Genomic DNA, 9,194 nt, shown 5'->3' on the forward strand with positions numbered 1-9,194 from the left:
TACAATAGCCAGGTCATGGAAGCAACCTAAATGCCCATCGACAGACAAATGGATAAAGAAGACGTGGTACATATATACAATGGAGTATTACTCAGCCATAAAAAGGAACAAAATTGGGTCATTTGTAGAGACATGGATGGACCTAGAGACTGTCATACAGAGTGAAGTAAGTCAGAAAGAGAAGAACAAATATTGTATATTAACACATATATGTGGAATCTAGAAAAATGGTACAGATGAACCAGTTTGCAAGGCAGAAATACACAGATGTAAAGAACAAACATATGGTCACCAGGAGGAGAAAGCGGCTGCAGGAGGCGGGTGGTGTGATGAATTAGAGATTGGGATTGACATATATACACTAATGTGTATAAAATAGGTAACTAATAACCTGTATAAAAAATAAATTAATTAAATTAAAAAAATAAAATGCTGGAGTTTCTACTATACTATGTTTTAAATTTGTACACTTAAATGACCTTTTTAATTTCATTTACAGTCATGCTAAATGAGACTTTTTCTCATAACATTTTTAAGTATTAGAAAAGCCTTTATACTCAGTTGGCTCTAAAGACCAATCTTTAACATTTAGTAGATGTATGTACAAAAGACATGATCTCATCAAACCCTTGATAAGAAATTTCATTTTATAGTTTGTAATTTTATTTTTTCATTACCTAGTAAGAATGTTGTTCAGGGTTAGACTTTGCTATTCTATTCCACCTGTTGTATTGACATTTGAATTAGAGAGGAGTTGTTGAATAGCTAGTATCATATAAGGCTTAAGTAGGAGTCATTAGTTCACAATTGATTTTTTTTAAGTTTTTAGAAAAATAATTATTTATTTTATTTATTTTATTTTTGTCTGTGTTGGGTCTTCGTTGCTGCATGTGGGCTTTCTCTAGTTGCAGTGAGTGGGGGCTACACTTCGTTGCAGTGCACGGGCTTCTCACCGCAGTGGCTTCTCTTGTTGCAGAGCACGGGCTCTATGTGTGTGGGCTTCAGTAGTTGTGGTGCATGGTCTTAGTTGCTCCACGGTATGTGGGATCTTCCTGGACCAGGCCTCAAACCTGTGTCCCCTGCATTGGCAGGTGGATTCTTAACCACTGCACCACCAGGGAAACCCCTCAATTGATTTTGGTGTGCACCAAAATTAACCAAATCTTCCCACGAAATTGTACCTTTAAAAAGTACAATATATTATAAATTTAGCTGCTGCTGTCTATCTCAGAACGATGTCATATGGGGAGAATTTTGGGTCTGGTATACCTTGCGTATATTACTTAACTGACCAGACCCTCAGTGTCCTTTTGTACACTGAGGGGATAAATGAGATGGCTTTGGAATCTAAACTTTTCCGACTCTAAGATCCCATGAATCCATTTGAAGTTATGTAAGTCTTTGCACATTTAAAAGAGTTGTCTAATATTTACCTAATTGATAAGCAAGACCAATTAAACTTTCCCTATCCAATTAAACGTCTCCTAGATTCATTATTTACTCTCCTCCTTTCATTGCCACTACTTGACTTGTGGAACTAAGCACTTGGACTTTTGCATTGGCTTCCAAGCTGTTTTTTTGGTGATATCTATACTGAATTCCAATAATAGATTGCTCATTAATTACTTCATTCAACAAATATTTTTTAAATATCTAGTATGTTCCAGGCACTATTTTGCTTCAGCAGAGACAGCAGTAAATAAAATAGACAAAACTACTTTATTTCATAGAGCTCAGATTCTAGTGACGGAAGAAAGACAATAATAAACCAGTATAGTATACACGTTGAATAGTCATATGTGGAATGAGAAAAATAAGCAGGGTTTAAATTTAGGGAAAACTGGAGTAGGGTAGGTTGGAGGAATAATTTAAAGTAGGATGATCAGGGAAGGCCCACTGATAAAAAGACTTTTCAACTGAGACTGCTCAAGTATTTATTGTAACACATTTAGTGAGTGTCAGATAATGTGTCATGTGAAGCATTTGCAAGAGGAGGAAAATGCAGAAGCACAATCTTAAAACTCAAGGAGATTAGAGTTTGGTGGGAAAAATGAACAAATAAAGCATACAGTAAAAAAGGTGTTTATGATATAATCTCAGAAACATGAGTCCAGATTCATTCTCTGCCACGTTTCAGTTGTGCTGTCTGGAAATTGATTAACATTGCTAAACTTCAGTGTGTTCATCTATAGAACTGATATTATAACAGTACCCACACCTGTATCCTAATATAAGTAAAAAGGTTAAACGCACTCATACATTTTATTTTGTATCTCATAAACTGAGTGCTGTAGCCAGCATACAGTTGGTATTAATATGTGTTCAGTGATTAAATAAAAGAACAATAATTTGTTTTTTTAAGTGATTTTTGTTTTACAGTTTTACCCATTGTACATAACAGTTGTAGAATTTTTTAATGGTAAACTTTTTAAGCTTTTAAAATTTATGCTTATCTTTTGAATTATCTGAGCTATAAAATAATCTGAGCACAATAGCAACTGTGAATTGAAATAAAACAACCTTAACAACACTGATTAACATGTTAAATCTTTGGTCTATAAATATAATTTTCTATGAACAAAAATAAATATTGACTTTAAATCCACAGCAATTTTTGTTAGCCTAGGATCCTTAGGTAGCGTGAAAGAGTGTTACTTTACAAGATGAACGCGTCTGTTTCCTTCTGCTACATGAAGGTTTAATTTTGATGACAATGAAGGCCATCCCTAGTACCTAGGTAACAGCTATTTACATATTGGATTGAAGTTGGCATTTAAAACCATTTTTAGATAGAGTGAAACAAGCTGTAACTCCTTTTAGCCGAAATTGGGTTAATCAAAGACAGTCACTTTCATACTATAAAAGATGTAATATGAAAAGAATGCAATATAAGTACTGTATATATTTGTTTTGCTGCTCAGCTGTGTAGTACAACTATAGAACCCACTATGAAATATCATGTAGGCAAACGACATTACTTTTTATCTCACACTCTTCCATATTTCAGTATGTTGAAATCAAAAGCCCAGTTTAGGGTTTTGTGAAAAGCCACAACTCTTTCCTCAAATTACTATACCTATTACATTTCTAAAATGGTAAACCTGATACAAATAAAACCAGGAAAATTGTTTTTGATGCATTTTAGCTTTGCATCAGAAAATATTGAAATAAGCACTTAAGGCAAATAGTTGTCTCTCAAAGCTATAGCAGCTTTTTCCCCCTCACAAAACCCATCAGCTTTTGAAGAGGAATAAGTCATTCACTTGAAAACAGAGGTTATATCAGCAAAAAAGACAATACATCCTTGACAAACAAAATCCTCCCATTCATGAGAAGAATTTTATTTAAATTTCAAATCAGTAGCAAACCCTATCCAAACAATTTTGACCAGAAAAGAAAATGAACTCTGTATTTCTATGGAGAGTTTGTGAAGCATAACATATGATAGATGTTATCTTTCTTATACCCTTGCTTACCACTGGAAAGTACCGTAGGTCATGAAAATGTACGGCACAATTCATAATGTTTAATTCAGTTTGATAGTACTCATCCTTCTGCATGGAGCCAAATAAGTAATCCTTGAACCCAATTATTATAATTTAATTATCCTTAAACAAACCTTTATAGTACATACCAGGAAATATTTTTTGATGGTTACAAATAAGCTTTAATATAAGTTGTTAGCCAACAAGTGTAAATCATATCAAATCACAGAAATTAATTCTTTATTTTCAAGGATGAGGCAGGGCTAATGTCACTTTAAATTTTTATATCCAGCATCTTTATTTGCAAGATTAGCAAGCCATCTTTGACTTTTTTAATATTATACAACTTGTTTGGGAAAATACTTGTAGACAAATACATTATAAAAACTATAGTTAGTATATCATTTGGGAAATAAAAAGAAATATGTTATTGGAAATGGAGGTTATTGAAATTTTCAGTCTGAAAGTGATTTTGAATTAAGCTCTGTGAAATAATTTGACATTGTAAGAAACACATGAAAGGCAGTCATTTTAATATTTTCAAGTTCTGGATATTAAACATTTTATAGATCAGATAATTAATTATATTTTTCACTTTCAGTCTAATGTTTGGTATTGTGCATTCATTGCCATCCTGGAAAAAAGTTTGATGGGACCACAGATTATGTAGTTTGGGCAACATATTTTCCTTTGGATTACATCAAATTCACATGACTACCAACCCTCTAATCACAAATACAACATGTCATTGTAGAATAATAAAATATGACTTGTTGGAGGTGTTTTTAAGGAAAAGAGTCATAAATAGCATGTGTTTTCCACACATAAGTTCTGAACCAGAATCAGACAGCTAGAAACCAAAATAACTCATTTATTGATTCAGTGAGAATTAGAGGACTTGGCTTATATCTGAAGGCAAGAGGGCTTCTTAAATTCAACCACAAGTTACCTAGAATTCTTCCCATAGGGACAGACTTCCTAGAGGAACAGAGTGGGGTGAAAATATTTTTGATGTGAGTCTGTTCTCTTATGAGAAAGAAAAATAGAGGGATGGGATTGTAAGTACCCAGTTTCTTCTCCCATGCTTATTAGTTAGAAAAATCAATTCCACCTAAACTGGAGTCAAAATATGATTAGAGAGGGCAAGAATATTAGCCAATGAGTGATCCTTTCCTATGCGAGGAAACATCAGGGACTGGAGAAGCAGACTAATGCTTGCTTCACCTAAAACGTCTCTTGGATATGGGATAATGGAGACAAATAAGGAATGGTGCTAGGTAGACAAGGAATCTGACCAAGACTGCTACTTTAATCAACATTTATCAAGTAGCTGTCATGTACAAAAGACAGTGCTTTATACAGATGTTTGCAGAGAGGTTGAACTCAGTAAATAAAGTTAATTAATAAAAAATGATATAAAACCTCCAACTGAACATAAAAATCCAAGTCAAGAGTTAATTAATTGGTGCCACAATTCCAATTGTCTTTGTTTATGGTTTGGAAAAAGAAAAAGAAAGCAAGCAATAAGCAGAGTACCAAGTTGCACTGTCATGTATTTAACATCTTTATTTCTTTTGCTATAGATTGCAAAAACTGGCCTCAATTCTTCCCTGCATCATGCAACCATGATCTTTTTAATCTAGCTTTGCAGTGTTCTGGGATTGGCCATGGGGCTTGGTTGGGTCAGTAACACGTAGCAAACATGATTAAGTAGAAGCTGGAAAAGTGCTTGAAAGAATCAGCTTACCCTCTCTCTTGCATTGCTGCCAGCACCATGCCTGGTCTACAGCCTGCTGGAGTGTAGGAGGCATGTAGTAGAGTTAATTTATTCCAGTTGTCCCAACTGATGCTGGCCTAGGTAAGCTTGATGCCAATAAAGTGAGTGCAGCAAAGTTCAACAGATAAAACTAGAAAGTAACCCTGACACTTGGGCACCGAAAGCTTACTTTTATAGCCACTGAAGTTTTTTATTTTTTTAATTTTAATTTTTAACATCTTTACTGGAGTATGATTGCTTTACAATGTTGTGTTAGTTTCTGCTGTATAGCAAAGTGAATCAGCTATACATATACATATATCAGCATATCCCCTCCCTCTTGCGTCTCCCTCCCACCCTCCCTATCCCACCCATCTAGGTGGTGACAAAGCACTGAGCTGATCTCCCTGTGCTATGCAGCTGCTTCCCACTAGCTAGCCATTTTACATTTGGTAGTGTATATATGTCAATGCTACTCTCTCACTTCGTCCCAGCTTACCCTTCCCCCTACCTGTGTCCTCAAGTCCATTCACTACGTCTGTGTCTTTATTCCTGTCCTGCCCCTAGGTTCTTCAGAACCATCTTTTTTTTTTTTAAATTCCATATATATGTGTTAGCATACAGTATTTGTTTTTCTCTTTCTGACTTACTTCACTCTGTATGACAGACTCTAGGTCCATCCACCTCGCTACAAATAACTCAATTTCATTTCTTTTTATGGCTGAATAAGATTCCATTGTATATATGTGCCACATCTTCTTTATCCATTCATCTGTCGATGGACACTTAGGTTGCTTCCATGTCCTGGCTATAGTAAATAGTGCTGCAATGAATATTGTGGTATATGACTCTTTTTGAATTATGTTTTTCTCAGGGTATATGCTCAGTAGTGGGATTGCTGAGTCATATGGTAGTTCTATTTTTAGTTTTTTAGGAACCTCCATAATGTTCTTCCTAGTGGCTGTATCAATTTACATTTCCACCAACAGTGCAAAGGTTCCCTTTTCTCCACACCCTCTCCAGCATTTATTATTTGTAGATTTTTTGATGACGGCCATTCTAACTGGTGTGAGATAATACTTCACTGTAGTTTTGATTTGCATTTCTCTAATGATTAGTGATGTTGAGCATCCTTTCATGTGTTTGTTGGCAATCTATATATCATCTCTGGAGAAATGTCTTTTGGTCTTCTGCCCATTTTTGGATTGGTTTGTTTATTTTTTTGATATTGAGCTGCATGTTCTGCTTGTAAATTTGGGAGACTAATCCTTTGTCAGTTGCTTCATTTGCAAATATTGTCTCCCATTCTGAGGGTTGTCTGTCTTTTTGTCTTGTTTATGGTTTCCTTTGCTGTGCAAAATCTTTTAAGTTTCATTAGGTCCCATTTGTTTATTTTTGTTTTTATTTCCATTTCTCTAGGAGGTGGGTCAGAAAGGATCTTGCTGTGATTTATGTCATAGAGTGTTCTGCCTATGTTTTCCTCAAAGAGTTTGATAGTGTCTGGCCTTACATTTAGGTCTTTAATCCATTTTGAGTTTATTTTTGTGTGTGGTGTTAGGGAATGTTCTAATCGCCTTCTTTTACAATGTTCTAATTGCCTTCTTTTACATGTAGCTATCCAGTTTTCCCAGCACCACTTATTGAAGAGGCTGTCCTTTCTCCATTGTATATTCTTGCCTCCTTTATCAAAGATAAGGTGACCATATGTGCATGGGTTTTTCTCTGGGCTTTCTATCCTGTTCCATTGATCTATATTTCTGTTTTTGTGCCAGTACCATACTCTCTTGGTTATTATAGCTTTGTAGTATAGTGTGAAGTCCGGGAGCCTGATTCCTCCAGCTCCGTTTTTCTTTCTCAAGATTGCTTTGACTATTCAGGGTCTTTTGTGTTTCCGTACAAATCGTGAAATTTTTTGTTCTAGTTCTGTGAAAAATGCTATTGGTAGTTTGATAGGGATTGCATTGAATCTGTAGACTGCTTTGGGTAGCATAGTCAATTTCACAATATTGATTCTTCCAATCCAAGAACATGGTATATCTCTCCATCTGTTTGTATCATCTTTGATTTCTTTCATCAGTGTCTTATAGTTTTCTGCATACAGGTCTTCTGTCTCTTTAGGTCGGTTCATTCCTAGGTATTTTATTCTTTTTGTTGCGTGTTAAATGGGAGTGTTTCCTTAATTTCTCTTTCAGATTTTTCATCATTAGTGTATAGCAATGCAAGAGATTTTTGTGCATTAATTTTGTATCCTGCTACTTTACCATATTCATTGATTATCTCTAGTAGTTTTCTGGTAGCATCTTTAGGATTCTCTATGTATAATCTCATGTCGTCTGCAAACAGTGACAGTTTTACTTTCTTTTCTGATTTGGATTCCTTTTATTACTTCTCTAATTGCTGTAGCTAAAATTTTCAAAACTGTGTTGCATAATAGTGGTGAGAGTGGGCAACCTTGTCTTGTTCCTGATCTTCGGTTCATTCCTAGGTATTTTATTCTTTTTGTTGCGTGTTAAATGGGAGTGTTTCCTTAATTTCTCTTTCAGATTTTTCATCATTAGTGTATAGCAATGCAAGAGATTTTTGTGCATTAATTTTGTATCCTGCTACTTTACCATATTCATTGATTATCTCTAGTAGTTTTCTGGTAGCATCTTTAGGATTCTCTATGTATAATCTCATGTCGTCTGCAAACAGTGACAGTTTTACTTTCTTTTCTGATTTGGATTCCTTTTATTACTTCTCTAATTGCTGTAGCTAAAATTTTCAAAACTGTGTTGCATAATAGTGGTGAGAGTGGGCAACCTTGTCTTGTTCCTGATCTTAGTGGAAATGGTTTCAGTTTTCCACCATTGAGAGTGATGTTGACTGTGGGTTTGTCATATATGGCCTTTGTTATGTTGAGGTAAGTTCCCTCTATGCCTGTTTTCTGGAGGGCTTTTATCGTAAATGGGTGTTGAATTTTGTCAAAAGTTTTTCCTGCATCTATTGAGATGATCATATGGTTTTTCTCCTTCAGTTTGTTAATATGGTTTATCACATTGATTGTTTTGTGTATATTGAAGAATCCTTGCATTTCTGGGATAAACCCCACTTGCTCATGGTGTATGATCCTTTTAATGTGCTGTTGGATTCTGTTTGCTAGTATTTTGTTGAGAATTTTTGCATTGTGTTCATCAGTGATATTGGACTGTAGTTTTCTTTCTTTGTGACATCTTTGTCTGGTTTGGGTATCAGGGTTATGGTGGCCTCGTAGAATGAGTTTGGGAGTATTCCTCCCTCTGCTATCTTTTGCAAGTGTTTGAGAAGGATAGGTGTTAACTCTTCTCTAGATGCTTGATAGAATTTTCCTGTGAAGCCATCTGGTCCTGGGCTTTTGTTTGTTGGAAGATTTTTAATCACAGTCTCAATTTCAGTGCTTGTGATAGGTCTGTTTATATTTTCTATTTCTTCCTGGTTCAGTTTTGGCAGGTTGTGCTTTTGTAAGAATTTGTCCATTTCTTCCAGGTTGTCGATTTTATTGGCATATAGTTGCTTGTAGTAATCTCTCATGATCCTTTGTATTTCTGCAGTGTCAGTTGTTACTTCTTTTTCATTTCTATTTCTAATTCTGTTGATTTGAGTCTTCTCCCTTTTTTTCCTGATGAGTCTGGCTAATGGTTTATCAATTTTGTTTATCTTCTCAAAGAACCAGCTTTTACTTTTACTGATCTTTGCTATTGTTTCCTTCATTTCTTTTTATTTATATCTTATCTGGTCTTTATGAGTTCTTTCCTTCTGCTAACTTTGAGTTTTTTTGTTCTTCTTCCTCTAATTGCTTTAGGTGTAAGGTTAGGTTGTTTGTTTGAGATTTTTCTTGTTTCTTGAGGTAGGATTGTGTTGCTATAAACTTCCCTCTTAGAACAGCTTTTGCTGCATCCCATAGGTTTTGGGTCATTGTGTTTTCATTGTCATTT

The sequence above is a fragment of the Physeter macrocephalus genome, chromosome 7 (assembly GCF_002837175.3).
Source record: "Physeter macrocephalus isolate SW-GA chromosome 7, ASM283717v5, whole genome shotgun sequence".
Lineage (NCBI taxonomy): Eukaryota > Metazoa > Chordata > Mammalia > Artiodactyla > Physeteridae > Physeter > Physeter macrocephalus.